The 16735-nt window shown below is 46.7% G+C and overlaps 1 long non-coding RNA gene across 15 annotated transcripts; it reads left to right on the top strand.

Annotated features, from left to right (window-relative positions):
- The first annotated feature begins 11754 nt into the window (after window positions 1-11754).
- On the top strand, window positions 11755-16502 carry LOC127642218 (uncharacterized). 15 transcript variants are annotated; one of them, XR_007970336.1, is made up of 5 exons: window positions 11755-11874; window positions 12875-13779; window positions 13838-14528; window positions 14587-14644; window positions 14731-16502. It is a non-coding gene; the product is annotated as an uncharacterized LOC127642218 (long non-coding RNA). The 15 variants fall into 15 exon arrangements; XR_007970328.1 differs by having other exon boundaries at window positions 12875-12955; window positions 13320-13779; window positions 13838-16502; XR_007970332.1 differs by having other exon boundaries at window positions 12875-13433; window positions 13664-13779; window positions 13838-16502.
- The last annotated feature ends 233 nt before the right edge of the window (window positions 16503-16735 follow it).

The following is a 16735-nucleotide window of genomic DNA, read 5'->3' as shown; positions in this document are numbered from 1 at the left end:
CTTTGTGGTCTTAGGCCCTCCACCCCTCTTTAAGTCTGGGCTGCCTAGTCCAGCACTTTAAAGTCACTAAGCATGTTTCTACTCTGCACCTGGCCCCATATATTCACCATATAGTGCGGTCAGGTTTATTCACGAATGCATGTTACCATATGCTATTCTTTGTTGCTAAGTGGCTTCCTCACTTTGTGGGGTGGTTTCTGTGTGACGTGTCATGCACCGCCTTTCGAGGTGACCGTCCTCTGGCTTGCAGGGCCTCATTGTAGTGTATTGGGCAATCGGGGAGCTGTCCATATCTCCCATAGGTGGATCTCGAACACGAGATGATGAAAGAACAATAGGTTACTATCGTAACCCCGGTTCTCTGAAACATCGAGTGGAGAGATCCACCAAGCTTGCCCCGCTTGCTGCACGAGAAGCGAATATGCTCACTGAGGTAAGATAGCGCGTACGAGTGCTTTATGCACTTGGTAAGGGGCGGGTCCCTTACCGAGCATTGGACACGCGCTTCTGTCTGTCAGGCCAGACTTGGTGCAATTGGATGCTTCTGCAGAGGTCAGGTGCGGATGCCCTTCCCATAGGTGGATCTCTCCACTCGATGTTTCAGAGAACCGGGGTTACGATAGTAACCTATTGTTTCCCATACATTGATTTATTTGTGGCGGACCGCGGACCGCCACAAATAAATCAACACTGACTGCCGTGTGTCTGTGTGTGTATTAGGGCTGTCGATTTAATGCCTTAATTTTCAAAAATAACGCGTTAAAATGTTTTAACTCTTTTAATCGCACTTCCCCCAGACCATAATTTGGGAAGAATCCTGAGAAATGCAAGCGTGTAGTACCACCTGTTTACTCCAGAGGGCAGTATGTGAAACTTCAGCTATATGAGCAACACACAGTTTATACAGTGAAGAAACACATCAGTAGGTGTTCTTGCGTTCAAAACACATGAAGGGATCTCAAGATGCATTTAAAGATTGAGTATTAAACTATATATAACTTGAGACAGTGACCTAAATATTTTATGTTTATGACGCAACACACCCGAGACGCGACAAGCATGTCTGACGCAGGATTGAGATGGTGCAAAATTCGGAAATTACACCATAATCACAAATAAAATCAAAGAAATTTCCTTCAAACTTATTTATAAGTATTACCTCACTAATTATTTTCTTGTAGAGAGATTTAATTGTGATGTCGATATATTCTGTACATGTTGTGGTCTGCAGGAGGAAACATTTTTCATTTATTTTGGAATTGTCCCGACTCGACTTGTTTTGGTCTGATTTCTGCAAGATTGTTAGAGATCGTATTATTCCAGCTTTCAACTTTGTTTTTCAAATGTTTTACTCTGTTTTTGTTTTTTTTATGACATGTCTCTTCATAAGGAATATTATTTGATACATTTTCTACTTTTGTTGGCAAAGTTTAGTATTCATAAATGTAAGTATGGTGGTTATAAACAATTAGATTTAACTTTTAATTCAGAGGTTCAGCAAGATAACTATGTATAATCATATATTGATATAAATATGTATAATCATTTATATATTGAATTATTGTTATATGAGGGGCTTTCTCAGCAAATATTTGTATATGCGATTAATCGCGATTAATTAATCGGGAGACCATGTAATTCGATTACAATTTTTAATCGATTGACAGCCCTAATATTTATTTATTTAAAATTGATACTTCGTATTTGGCTGTAGAGTTGCACGCAGTGCATATATTCGCTCAGCACCTCTATGGAACGCTCACTACCCTCTCTCTCTCTCTCTCTCTCTCTCTCACTCACTCACTCACTCACTCACTCACTCACTCACATTGACAACTGACCCGTCTGTAAACAGCCCCTCTTTGTGCAGTCTGAATCAAAACATGATCATGCACTGGAGGAGGGATTGTTGCTGGCTTTTCCGCGCAGAGAAGATTAGTGAATCAATCTGAAGTTGAATGGTTAGTATCATGAACATGGCGGCACAATGCTGTCAATTTCTGAGACCCACTTTCAATTAAATTAGTAAGCATGTACAGAGCCTAGTTAATAAGGATAGTTATGTTAAGAATAGCCTACATATGGGTGGCCGAGGTTAGCACACTGTACATAGCTACTAGTCAATATCGACTGCCAACAACCCCCCCCCCCACCCCCCCCGGCCGCGCGCCACAGTTACGCTGCCATTCTGTTTAAAACACTGCATTACATACAAAATTGCACTTTGACTGCACCCCTTTAATTTTGGCAGGTTTAAGCATAGTACCCTGAATTTATTAATGTAATTTTAACACAGAATACTAATAACAGCTTATAGTGATCCATGGCAGAATCTGTGGCTTCAGCAGGCTGGTTGTGTTTTTGCAGGCTTCAGATAACAGCAGAAGTAGCACAGTATGGGGTACCGTCTCGAATAAGGTGTGACCATGGGGGAGAAAACAATGCTGTTCATGAACATTTACCGTGGATTAGAAAGAGGAAGTGCCATCCGGGGCAGAAGTGTCCATAACCAGTGGATTGAGAGGCTTTGGGGAGATCTCTGGAGAGGTATGACTAATGTGTACCACCAGCTTTTCACCTTCCTTGAAAATGACAGAATCATTGACCATACCAATGAGCTGAACTTGTGGGCACTGCATTATGTTTACCTGCCACGGATTAACCGGGACCTGGAAGTTTTCAGGGAACAATGGAACATCCATGGCTTGCGCACTGTTGGCCACCACTCACCATATCAGATATTTGTCCAAGGATGTCTTCAGAGGCAAACACAACTACTCACAGCCATGGCAGATATTTTTGGATCCAACACTGCTCAAGGTGCTGCTGCTGCAGTTCCTGCTCTGAATTGGCAAGAAACTGTTGTACAATCAAGGGAAGATAACCTTATAATAGCTTCACAGTGTAAGGTCTAGTGTCCGTGTAAGCATTATTTCTAATTAACTTGTGGTGTCTGTCTCTCTCAGGACTGCACTCTTATCCAGGGGATAATGAATCCCCTGGATTATAATGAATCCCCAGAGGAAAGGGAGGGTTAGATGCCGTGATAACACCGGTAAACCAAACTTAATAGAACTCAACTCAAACTTTATGTCCCTGCCACCTTTTAATTTCTTTGCAGTTCACAGGTGTGTTTTTGTCAATGTAGTTACTAGGTCAGTTGTAGAACACCGGACCTCCTCCAGCTGATTGAGAAGATCTCTTCTCTCCCATCTGTCAGAAACTCTAGGTTTAGAGACAAAAGTGAGTGGAGCTTATTAACTTTACGTCCTATAAATGTAGCTGATGTTACGTAGCATTATTAGTGACTCCTTTTGCTCCTGATGCTGCTATTATTAGTGTAGATGCAGATACATGTTGAACTATGCACTTCAATGCTCTAACCACATAATGTTCACTCCGCCTTACAGAAATGGATCTGCTCTTTTTTTCTCATCTAGTGTAGTTATTGTGTTGTGTGGAGTCTTGAAAGTTGATTATTGTGATTTTGTTTTTAGCACCATGGACCTTGAGAAACATTTAATTTATGTACTCCGTATATTGATTAATGACAATAAACAAACTTTAACTACTAGCCAAAGATGTACTGTTAGCTTTCCATTTCAGTATTCAGACCCGAGTCTGCAGCCCAGGGGAGATGTTTGGGGGGACTCTGACCTACACTGTACATTTACTGCCACACTGACAACTTATTGCTCATATTTTCCTCTTGCTTTCACAGTCATTTTCTGCTGCCTGTCACATAGGTGTCCTTTGAAGAATGAGGAGAGGGAGCTAGCCAATTGTTGAACGTTACCGTGCTCGCACAGTGTGCGAGTGAAAATCATTAGTTGCTTTTATATACAGTCTGTTAGTTGCACTTTGATAATTATAATAATAGCGGCGGTCATAATTCAGGAGCGGCGATGTGCCGAATAGGGGGAACACTGGTTTATATTATGTGCACGCCACCAACTGTCTGGCGCTGCACTGCCGCACTTCCGAGTTCTGCCTCTTTTGTTCTGTCGACATTAAGTTACCAATTAACATTTAGGAAATCGATTTGTCAATCAATTCAGAATCATCCACTTCCGCATCGCAATGCATCCAAGTATCGATTTATTTACTTATTTCCCCCCACCCCTACTAACCACAGGGGTATTGATAAACGTTTATTTTTCTCCTGTAGACCGCTGTATGGAATGTGCACAGAGAGAACTTTGCAGTGGGAGAGCCAGTCAGACAGCTACCCTGTAACCACTTCTTTCATTCAGAATGTCGAGTACCATGTCTGGAAATGGTGAGTCATAACAAAGAGTTGAGCTTTTGTAAAATAAACTCAAAACAGATCCTTAATGATATTTAGTACTTTATATGATATTCACAGTGCTCAATTCAGGTATTAGGACCTAAAGGAATTTAGAACATGCTTTGGCTTCTCCTGGTAGAAACATTAATATGAGGTCGACTCAATAAACATTTCCTATTGTTTATCGTAATGAAGGAAGAGTGTTGCCCAGTGCAAATATGTGGCTAATTAATGTGTTAATAGTTTTTGGAGAGGAATGGAGGTTAATGGCACAGTACAAGAAGCTCTTATATAGAATTTTGCCAGCTTTACCTTTAGAATTGCCTTAAAGGAATGTCAAATTGCAATCAACTATACATTATTAGATGCTAAATGCAGAATGAATCACCCATGCTGAAGTTGCCCTTGTATACCGGTCATTTAACATTAGCAGTGGGGGATTTTGCTGAGGTATATTTGACTTGCCAGACAATGGTCAAAGAACAGCCTGAGCATCGTGTGAAATAGGACTAAAATAAGGAGTCCACTTGTTAAAACTCTTGTGAGAAAACTGCCAAAGCTAATGTAATCTATATTCTGTTTTATGGCCACACAGCATGTCCAGTGTGTAGGAAGAGTTTAAACGGAGAAGACCGCAGCAGCCAGACCCCATCAGAGTATCCACCCTCTCCATGGATGCCGCAAACAGGAGAGATCGTCCTTCTGAGACGCCTACCTGTCATCCCTCGATTCAAACACGCTGAGAAGACAAAGCGCTTGTCACGTTCTCTTTGCTATCTGTTGCGGTCATAATGATCTCGGTCTGATATTTCTTTGTATTTGTTTAATTTATTTAATGCCTTTCTGCAGCATGTAAACAGTTACCCATACAGACGTCCTAACAGTCTGTTGAGTTCAAGCCCATGTCTTCTCTACTTTCACCTCTCAAGCAACTCCATCTTTCTTGAAATGCACTGCTGCAATACGCTATTGTGAGGAAATGCCAGACTTTATATCATACCATGTCCTCTATACACATCAGAAAATGTGCTAAATCCTGCAACTGAACCCTCTACGGCATATGGGATGGCTGTAGGGGTTACTTTCACTCTTGGCATTTACAGGGTCTGGACCGAACAATATGAACACAATATAGCCCTGAAATAAATGTTATGTTTATGAAGGATATAATATATTTTTGTTGAGATTGTCAGGAAGATCTTGATTGATCTCTGGTTATTTGTTCTGGTGGTGTTTTATTGGATTGCATTATAAACCCATGGGCCAATGACTGGGTGATGGTCAATTGATGGGGTATCTTTAAAATGTTATGTTTACAAAATAAAAAAACTTTTCTCATTGTCTAGCTCTGTGGGTGTTTTTGATGTTGAGTCAGATGCAGATTGTAACCTCTTCTGTCTATGAAATGGCGAAGTAGGCAGCTTCAGCAGTATTCACACTGTGCTTGTTGCTTTATGATATATCAATTAAGACTTAGTCGATATTAAATTATGTTAACAGGGTTTCCCACCACAAGCACCTGGTTAAAATCAGGACATTGTCATTATTTTACCATTTCATCAGGATTAAGGGAATAGGCTAGTCTAGTATGCCCGCTGCTGGTCATAACCTACATTCAATACAAATGTTCAAAGAGTAGTTTCATGTTTTCCAAATACATATTTATTACAATGGTCTGTATCCTAAACCAACATTTAGTGAGTACCGCTGTTGTAATTTTGCAGCCACACAATTGTTGATGTAATGATATAAAACTAAAGTTGATGAATGGTGTTGTTACGAATGAGGCCGACGAGTGAAGACAAACGAGGAGGTGCAGATCCAAACGCAGTTAGACTTTATTGAAAATAAATGAAGACAAAGGAAAACCCTCGATGGGGAAAATAAACATAAAACTAGAAACTCAGAATAAACATAAAACTAGAAAATACAGACAAGGAACACTGACCGGGAAAACAGGCATCAACAGACATCAGAATCATTCAACGATCGACAGGGGAATGGAGAACAAACAGGGTTTAAATACACTGGAAACATGATGAAGACAAACTACAATCAGGTGAGCACAATGACACAGGGCTGGCAGTGATTAGTGTAGAGGATCATGGGAGGTGTAGTTCAAGACAAGTGAGACTCAAGGCAGACAACAGGGGATCGTGACATAACCCCCCCCTCAAAGGAGCGGCTTCCAGACGCTCCTCAAAAGAAAGAAAAAGGGAGTACTGAAAAAAAAAAAAAAACAGAGAAGCGTCCAAGGAGTGGGGGGGGGCAAGGAGGGGACAAGGGACAAACAGACAGACCAAGGGAGCACAAGGCACGAACAGACAGACTAAGGGAGCACAAGGGGCAAACAGACAGACCAAGGGAGCACAAGGCACAAACAGACAGACCAAGGGAGCACAAGGCACAAACAGACAGACCAAGGGAGCACAAGGCACAAACAGACAGACTAAGGGAGCACAAGGGGCAAACAGACAGACTAAGGGAGCACAAGGCACAAACAGACAGACCAAGGGAGCACAAGGCACAAACACACAGACTAAGGGAGCACAGGGGGCAAACAGATAGACCAAGGGCGGAAAAGGGACAAACAGACAGACTAAGGGAGCACAAGGCACAAACAGACAGACCAAGGGAGCACAAGGCACAAACACACAGACTAAGGGAGCACAGGGGGCAAACAGATAGACCAAGGGCGGAAAAGGGACAAACAGACAGACCAAGGGAGCACAAGACAGGCAGTCCAGGGGGGCACAGAGAGCAGACAGGCAGTCCAAGGCGGCACAGGGGGCAAACAGGCAGTCCAAGGAGGTACGGGGGGCAGACAGGCAGTCCAAGGAGGCACGGGGGGCAGACAGGCAGTCCAAGGAGGCACGGGGGGCAGACAGGCAGTCCAAGGAGGTACGGGGGGCAGACAGGCAGTCCAAGGGGGCCATAAGAGGACTGGATCAGGTGGCCTGGGAGGCGGCCTCAGAACAGGGACAGGTTCAGGAGGCCTGGGAGGCGGCCTCAGGACCACAGCCAAGGGGAACTCCGAGGGCGGAGCCGAGGTAGGCGGAGCCGTGGACTGCACAGGAGGCCACATCATAGAAGGCTCCGGAGGCGGAGCTGAGGAAGGGTCGGGTGGCTCTGGAGGCAGGAACCTGGAAGACTCTGGAGGCGGAGTCGTAGGAGGCGGGGACCTGGAAGGCTCTGGAGGTGGGGCCGAGGGAGGTGGCACCATAGGAGGCTCTAGAGGCGAAGGCCTGGAAGGCTCTGGAGGCGGAGCCGAGGGAGGTGGCGCTGTAGGAGGCTCTAGAGGCGAAGGCCTGGAAGGCTCTGGAGGCGGAGCCGAGGGAGGTGGCGCCGTAGGAGGCTCTAGAGGCGGAGGCCTGGAAGGCACTGGAGGTGGGGCCGAGGGTGGTGGCACCGTAGGAGGCTCTAGAGGCGAAGGCCTGGAAGGCTCAGGAGGCGGAGCCGATGGAGATGGCGCCGTAGGAGGTTCTAGAGGTGGAGGCCTGGAAGGCACTGGAGGTGGAGCCGAGGGAGGCTCAGGAGGTGGTGCCGAGGAAGGTGGCGCCGTAGGGGCCTTTAGGGGCAGAGCCGTGGGAGGCGGAGCCGTAGAAAGCTCTGGAGACTTTGGAAGCAGAGCCGTAGGAGGCTCGGGAGGCGGAGCCGTAGGAGGCTCGGGAGGCGGAGCCGTAGGAGGCTCGGGAGGCGGAGCCGTAGGAGGCTCGGGAGTGTCTGAGAGCTGAGCCGTAGGAGGCTCGGGGCAAAGAGCCGTAGGAGGCTCAGGAGGTGGAGCCGTAGGAGGCCTGGGGAGAAGGGTCGTGAAAGGCTCGAGAGGCTCTGGAGGCGGAGCCCTGAAAGGCTCTGGAAGCTTGAAAGGCGGAGCCCTGGAAGCCTCGAGAGGCTTGAGAGGCGGAGCCCTGGGAGGCTCGAGAGGCTTGGGGGGCGGAGCCCTGGAAGGCTCGAGAGGCGGAGCCCTGGAGGCCTCGAGAGGCTTGAGAGGCGGAGCCCTGGGAGGCTCGAGAGGCTTGAGAGGCGGAGCCCTGGGAGGCTCGAGAGGCTTGGGGGGTGGAGCCCTGGAAGGCTCGAGAGGCGGAGCCCTGGGAGGCTCGAGAGGCGGAGCCCTGGGAGGCTCGAGAGGCGGAGCCCTGGAAGGCTCGAGAGGCTTGAGGGGCGGAGCCCTGGAAGGCTCAGGAGGAGGAGCCAAGGAAGACTCAGGAGACTGGAGAGGCGGAGCCCTGGGAGGCTCGAGAGGCGGAGCCCTGGAAGGCTCGAGAGGCGGAGCTCTGGAAGGCTCGAGAGGCGGAGCTCTGGAAGGCTCAGTAGGCGGAGCTCTGGAAGGCTCAGGAGGCGGAGCTCTGGAAGGCTCAGGAGGCGGAGCTCTGGAAGGCTCAGGAGGCGGAGCTCTGGAAGGCTCGGGAGGCGGAGCTCTGGAAAGCTCGGGAGGCGGAGCTCTGGAAAGCTCGGGAGGCGGAGCTCTGGAAAGCTCGGGAGGCGGAGCTCTGGAAAGCTCGGGAGGCGGAGCTCTGGAAAGCTCGGGAGGTGCTGGCTCTAGGACAGGCACGACCACTGGTGCTGGCTCTTGGACGATCAAGGCTACTGGTACTGGCTCTTGGACGGTCATGGTTACTGGCGCTGGCTCAGGGACGGTCGAGGCCACAGGCGCTGGCTCAGGGACGGTCGAGGCCACAGGCGCTGGCTCAGGGACGGTCGAGGCCACAGGCGCTGGCTCAGGGACGGTCGAGGCCACAGGCGCTGGCTCAGGGACGGTCGAGGCCACAGGCGCTGGCTCAGGGACGGTCTAGGCCACAGGCGCTGGCTCAGGGACGGTCGAGGCCACAGGCGCTGGCTCAGGGACCGGTCGAGGCCACAGGCGCTGGCTCAGGGACGGTCGAGGCCACAGGCGCTGGCTCAGGGACGGTCGAGGCCACAGGCGCTGGCTCAGGGACGGTCGAGGCCACAGGCGCTGGCTCAGGGACGGTCGAGGCCACAGGCGCTGGCTCAGGGACGGCCGAGGCCACAGGCGCTGGCTCAGGGATCGGTCGAGGGCCACAGGCGCTGGCTCAGGGATCGGCCTAGGGCCACAGGCGCTGGCTCAGGGACGGTCGAGGCCACAGGCGCTGGCTCAGGGACGGTCGAGGCCACAGGCGCTGGCTCAGGGACGGTCGAGGCCACAGGCGCTGGCTCAGGGACGGTCGAGGCCACAGGCACTGGCTCAGGGACATCGGAGGCCACAGGCACTGGCTCGCTGACATCGGAGGCTACAGGCACTGGCTCGCTGACATCGGAGGCTACAGGCACTGGCTCGCTGACATCGGAGGCTACAGGCACTGGCTCACAGACATCGAAGGCGACAGGCACTGGCTCACAGACATCGGAGGCGACAGGCGCTGGTTCACTGACATCGGAGGCGACCGGCTCGCTCACCGTGAAATGCGTGGGCTTTGGCTCGCTCACGGTGATATGTGCGGGCTGGGAGGCGGAAGCCTGTCTTCTCCTCCTCCTCCGGGCAGACGAAGAGGGCCGCGCTGGCTCGTTGACAGCTGGCTCGCTGATCACGGCAGGCGTGGGGGTTGGCTCACTCACCGTGGCTGGCGAGGAATGCCCAGAGGCGGGAGCTGGGATCTGGAGAGGTGGTTCCCCGGAAGCGAATTCCTCCAAGATTAGTCCCACGTATTCCCGCCAGGTGCAGTCTCCAGTCTCCGGGAGTTCCCACCACCGGTGTTTGGGAACACCGGACCGGTACGCCACCTTCAGGATGTCGTCATCCCAGCCGGTGCAACTGGCCACGTTGATGAAAAAATAGGAGAACTCCCGGATTGACAGATCCGCCCTGGTCAGTTCGGCGAAGAACGCTGCTGGATCCATTTTAGGTCGATCGTTCTGTTACGAATGAGGCCGACGAGTGAAGACAAACGAGGAGGTGCGGATCCAAACGCAGTTAGACTTTATTGAAAATAAATGAAGACAAAGGAAAACCCTCGATGGGGAAAATAAACATAAAACTAGAAACTCAGAATAAACATAAAACTAGAAACTCAGAATAAACATAAAACTAGAAACTCAGAATAAACATAAAACTAGAAAATACAGACAAGGAACACTGACCGGGAAAACAGGCATCAACAGACATCAGAATCATTCAACGATCGACAGGGGAATGGAGAACAAACAGGGTTTAAATACACTGGAAACATGATGAAGACAAACTACAATCAGGTGAGCACAATGACACAGGGCTGGCAGTGATTAGTGTAGAGGATCATGGGAGGTGTAGTTCAAGACAAGTGAGACTCAAGGCAGACAACAGGGGATCGTGACAGGTGTAAAAAGCAAAAATGTCCAATAATGTGTTTTTTTCGAAAGCGGCAGTAGTGGAGCAAAAGAAGAACATTTATCTTTCTGAAAATAATTTATAACTTTACAATTTATTTAAGTCTTAAAACTGCAATCCAAATATTACATTTGTATAGGCTACACACAAAATGAAGAAAAGAACCAAGAAATTAGAGGATCTTTAGTATATTAAATAGTGGCAGGCAAACCCTCCAGGCTTACAGAAATGGTTTAACCCTACTACTCAGCAACCAATGGAAAAGTGCAACACTCATCCCTTCAAACTGGACAAGTGGCCAAATGGCTCAGAATCAGGGGCGGAGTGGCCGTCGGGACGATCGGGACTTTTCCCGGTTGGTCGGCCGGCCCACAGATTATCCAAAATGGCCATGGGAGCGGGAGGGCGCCGTTACAGAACTTTCATGGTCACAAATAAAAAAAAAATTACAATATATTTTGTTTGTTTGTTCTTAAATTAATGTAGAATGGAAAAAAAGCCTCCTGGGAATGCGTTTATCCAATGAACCGATTGCAGGTCAAGTCTATTTACAGAAATATAGGGAGATAAATGAGCGCCCCCTTGTCTAATGGCAATATGGCATAACCCAAAGATAATGGAATGCGCCAAACAGAGAGAAAGCGAGCAAGTTAGAGGTAATGTACATTTTTTGACAGTCAGGAGCCATAAATGAAACATTTTTGCAATGCTCACAACATAGTATGTTGCCATGAAGATTGTGTTGTGTATGCTGCACTTATGTCGTGAATAAGGATGCTTTATTGTTCTGAAAAATAATCAAACAAACTACGGTGACGTATGCTTCCTTTGGGGAGAATTGCGTGGTTGATTGCTGTTTTAAAGTTACCCGTGGAAGGCAAGAAGAGAAAGGATAAAGGAGGGGCCGAAAAGGCCAGAAAGAAGAAGAAGCGGATGCTGGAGGAGGATGCATCAAAGTGCTCAAAAATTACGGATTTATTCCACCGAAATCAGGCTTCAACAAGTGCTGCAGGTGAATTGACAGAAAAACAGTTAGCGGGCCTCTTAATCATTGACGTTAGTGTTAGGCAAATGCCAATTGTTATAAAGGCTCCTTTGATATGGACTTTTATTCTGAAACCGTAGCCACTGTAACAGTCCTGCACTGCTGCTATCGGCTGTGTTTGTGTGATATCTGAGCTGGTATCTGAAAAGATGTTTATTCCTGTTTGTTCGTGATGATTGATGCAGATGTAACATCCAGATGTTAGTAATTGACCTCAAAGTAAGTCTTTATAACATATTTGTGTTAACAGTAATCTGAACAGTGTTATATGATTCCGTGTCATATGTACATGCCCGGACATGCCCTGAAACGATCGTTCTGTGTTCAATAGATCGCTAATAATGTTTAAAGTGTGATGATTCATTCTTTATTAATATGCAAATCATTGTTACTGGTTATTCATGATGTCTTGATGATACAATGTTAATTTGTTAAACTGTTATCACCCCGAACAAGTGATTAGAGTCATTTTTGTTGGAATGCTTTTCATGTTAGCTATGATGTTATTCATACATGGCAATTGTATGTTATTAACACCCACTAATCGCTTATGTTATCCAGTAAAATCCCTTGTTTATGTTTATTAGACTGTATATTTGGTATAGAAATGTCACTCAAGTGAATTAAGAATATTTTGGTTTCCTAATGTAATGATGAATGCCTGTTATTGTGTATTCAGTTTATTCATTGCCTTTATTGTATTTCTTGTTTTCAAACAAAACCATATCAAAACCATATCCTTATGTACATCACTGAATTTACATCTGTGGTCCATTCATCTACCATCAATACACAGTGATTAAGTTGAACATCTGTCTCCTCATCATTTGTGCTCTGACAGGCACCCAGGGGGGTTTACTCATCCTTTAGTCAATCAGACTAGTGGTTGGGAAACACTGTCAATCATGTCCTATCTGATCTTTCTCTGTCCTGGATGGAAAATATTATAATGCATTAACAGTGTATTGGAAGATTGGAACACATTCATTTTCTTCACACAGATAGTGCATTCAAAAATGTTCAATGTTAACATTGAAATTCATGTGCAGTGAGTGCAGCATAGCCAGACCTTTAAAAAAGAAAGTTGGTTTGGTTGGGAGGTGGGGGTGCATTGTATACCCCCTAACACGCAGCCTATACTATCAGGGGCAAATGCAATTATCGTTATGCTGTAAAAAGTTTAATTTGTATGTGTGCCTGTTCTGTTTTTTCCACACAGTCTCAGAATTCAGTCAGACTCAGCCCAGCGATGATGCTGATGATCAGACAATGCTAGGAGAAGTCACGACTACAAGAAAAGGTGTGCACACATTGCACAATGTTATAGGTACAACAGAGGATAGAATGCAGTGTAAAGACTAAACAAAATGTTCATTAGTGAAATATTATAGGGAAATGTAATGATTGCAACATATGGAGAATGAGACATTAAATTGGAAAGACATGCTGTCTTAGTGTAACATAAGTGTGGATTATTCATATGCAACTCATTGGTAACACTTTACTTGAAGGGGTGTGCATAAGACTGACATGACACCTTCATAATCATGACATGAAACATGTCATGCATATGAAGGAGGTTTTATGCATGTTTATGACATCTGTCATTAAGGACACTTCCTCTGTGCCCCTGAGGTAAATACACTATTCTCTGTGCCCCTGAGGTAAAGACACTATTCTCTGTGCCTCTGAGGTAAAGACACTACTCTCTGTGCCCCTGAGGTAAAGACACTACTCTCTGTGCCCTAAGAGAAGGACACTTCCTCTGTGCCCCTGAGGTAAAGACACTATTCTCTGTGCCCCTGAGAGAAGGACACTATTCTCTGTGCCTCTGAGGTAAAGACACTACTCTCTGTGCCCCTGAGGTAAAGACACTATTCTCTGTGCCTCTGAGGTAAAGACACTACTCTCTGTGCCCCTGAGGTAAAGACACTACTCTCTGTGCCCTAAGAGAAGGACACTTCCTCTGTGCCCCTGAGGTAAAGACACTACTCTCTGTGCCCCTGAGGTAAAGACACTACTCTCTGTGCCCCTGAGGTAAAGACACTACTCTCTGTGCCCCTGAGGTAAAGACACTACTCTCTGTGCCCCTGAGGTAAAGACACTACTCTCTGTGCCCCTGAGGTAAAGACACTATTCTCTGTGCCTCTGAGGTAAAGACACTACTCTCTGTGCCCCTGAGGTAAAGACACTACTCTCTGTGCCCCTGAGGTAAAGACACTACTCTCTGTGCCCCTGAGGTAAAGACACTACTCTCTGAGCCCCTGAGGTAAAGACACTACTCTCTGTGCCCCTGAGGTAAAGACACTACTCTCTGTGCCCCTGAGGAAAAGACACTACTCTCTGTGCCCCTAAGAGAAGGACACTTCCTCTGTGCCCCTGAGGTAAAGACACTACTCTCTGTGCCCCTAAGAGAAGGACACTTCCTCTGTGCCCCTGAGGTAAAGACACTACTCTCTGTGCCTCTGAGGTAAAGACACTATTCTCTGTGCCCCTAAGAGAAGGACACTTCCTCTGTGCCCCTGAGGTAAAGACACTATTCTCTGTGCCCCTGAGAGAAGGACACTATTCTCTGTGCCTCTGAGGTAAAGACACTACTCTCTGTGCCCCTGATGTAAAGACACTACTCTCTGTGCCCCTGAGGTAAAGACACTATTCTCTGTGCCCCTAAGAGAAGGACACTTCCTCTGTGCCCCTGAGGTAAAGACACTATTCTCTGTGCCCCTGAGAGAAGGACACTACTCTCTGTGCCTCTGAGGTAAAGACACTACTCTCTGTGCCCCTGAGGTAAAGACACTATTCTCTGTGCCCCTAAGAGAAGGACACTTCCTCTGTGCCCCTGAGGTAAAGACACTACTCTCTGTGCCCCTGAGGTAAAGACACTACTCTCTGTGCCCCTGAGGTAAAGACACTACTCTCTGTGCCCCTGAGAGAAGGACACTACTCTCTGTGCCTCTGAGGTAAAGACACTACTCTCTGTGCCCCTGAGGTAAAGACACTATTCTCTGTGCCCCTGAGAGAAGGACACTTCCTCTGTGCCCCTGAGGTAAAGACACTACTCTCTGTGCCCCTGAGGTAAAGACACTATTCTCTGTGCCCCTAAGAGAAGGACACTTCCTCTGTGCCCCTGAGGTAAAGACACTACTCTCTGTGCCCCTGAGGTAAAGACACTACTCTCTGTGCCTCTGAGGTAAAGACACTACTCTCTGTGCCCCTGAGGTAAAGACACTACTCTCTGTGCCCCTGAGGTAAAGACACTATTCTCTGTGCCCCTAAGAGAAGGACACTTCCTCTGTGCCTCTGAGGTAAAGACACTACTCTCTGTGCCCCTGAGGTAAAGACAATACTCTCTGTGCCCCTGAGGTAAAGACACAACTCTCTGTGCCCCTGAGGTAAAGACACTACTCTCTGTGCCTCTGAGGTAAAGACACTACTCTCTGTGCCTCTGAGGTAAAGACACTACTCTCTGTGCCCCTGAGGTAAAGACACTACTCTCTGTGCCCCTGAGGTAAAGACACTACTCTCTGTGCCTCTGAGGTAAAGACACTATTCTCTGTGCCCCTAAGAGAAGGACACTACTCTCTGTGCCCCTGAGGTAAAGACACTATTCTCTGTGCCCCTGAGGTAAAGACACTACTCTCTGTGCCCCTGAGGTAAAGACACTACTCTCTGTGCCTCTGAGGTAAAGACACTATTCTCTGTGCCCCTAAGAGAAGGACACTACTCTCTGTGCCTCTGAGGTAAAGACACTATTCTCTGTGCCCCTAAGAGAAGGACACTTCCTCTGTGCCTCTGAGGTAAAGACACTACTCTCTGTGCCCCTGAGGTAAAGACACTACTCTCTGTGCCCCTGAGGTAAAGACACTACTCTCTGTGCCTCTGAGGTAAAGACACTACTCTCTGTGCCCCTGAGGTAAAGACACTATTCTCTGTGCCCCTAAGAGAAGGACACTACTCTCTGTGCCCCTGAGGTAAAGACACTACTCTCTGTGCCCCTAAGAGAAGGACACTACTCTCTGTGCCTCTGAGGTAAAGACACTACTCTCTGTGCCCCTAAGAGAAGGACAATTATCTCTGTATATAATCAGAGGTCTATAGTTCACTATAAACCCAGGCTACTCAAAATCCCTGATAAATGGTTTGTGGAACTCTTTGGAACTATGTATATACTGTAATAGTTCTCTACAAACCTTATTCAAAGTGCCTGATTTTCCATTTATTTAATTACCTGTGTTATTAGGTTGGTATTGTCTACACTTCCATTTCTATATACTGCACTTAAATATCTATAGTTCCTTACAAATGTATTGAAAGTGCCTGGTTTTCCAGTGGTTGATTGGCTTGTTGTATTGCATTAGCACTATCCTTAGTTCCTTTCGATGTGTATACAATGCTATTACTTTGATTTATACAAAAAATATGTTCATATTTAAGGCTGGAAATTATGAATGTATAGATTGATATGTATAGCAGTTGAATGGCCTGTTTAGGCCTGTATTGACAATGTCTATATGATGTTACATTGCAGCATCTGTTTATTAATAGAAAACCCATAAAAGCTTTAAACCTACACTTTTGTCAATAATGTGCATTTTTCTAGTGCCGTCTAGTGATCAGGTTTCATATTTCCGTTAAATCCTTCCCAAATGCTTAGACTTGGCTGGCGTTAGAACAGATGGAGGAATTCAAGAAACATAGCATAATCTGGGTCTTCATCCAGATAAAAAAAATTGATTTAGTATTTTAAATTGACATACATTTTGTTTGTGTTATTGATATATGGGGGGTTGTTGTTGCATTGGGCCGGTGCGGTAAGAATTTTCCCGGTGGATTTTAGTGCCCCACTCCGCCCCTGCTCAGAATCACATGAAATCAACACGTTAACAACGTGCAAACAACGTGTTGAAGTCACATGTTTTTGAACTGGATGGCTTTCCATATTGAGCAGATGCAACATAAGTTAGAGTGAACAAACAGTTCGATAACTTCACTGTAGTTCAGTAAGTTTAATAACTGTTCTTTGGCAGTAGTGTAGACTGGGTACAGTTGAGACATCTTAAATAACTTGCGTGCGCAGCAA

Source organism: Xyrauchen texanus, unplaced genomic scaffold (assembly GCF_025860055.1).
Source record: "Xyrauchen texanus isolate HMW12.3.18 unplaced genomic scaffold, RBS_HiC_50CHRs HiC_scaffold_52, whole genome shotgun sequence".
Lineage (NCBI taxonomy): Eukaryota > Metazoa > Chordata > Actinopteri > Cypriniformes > Catostomidae > Xyrauchen > Xyrauchen texanus.
Note: the sequence above shows the minus strand (reverse complement) of the source record. Positions and strands in the feature narration are given on the sequence as shown.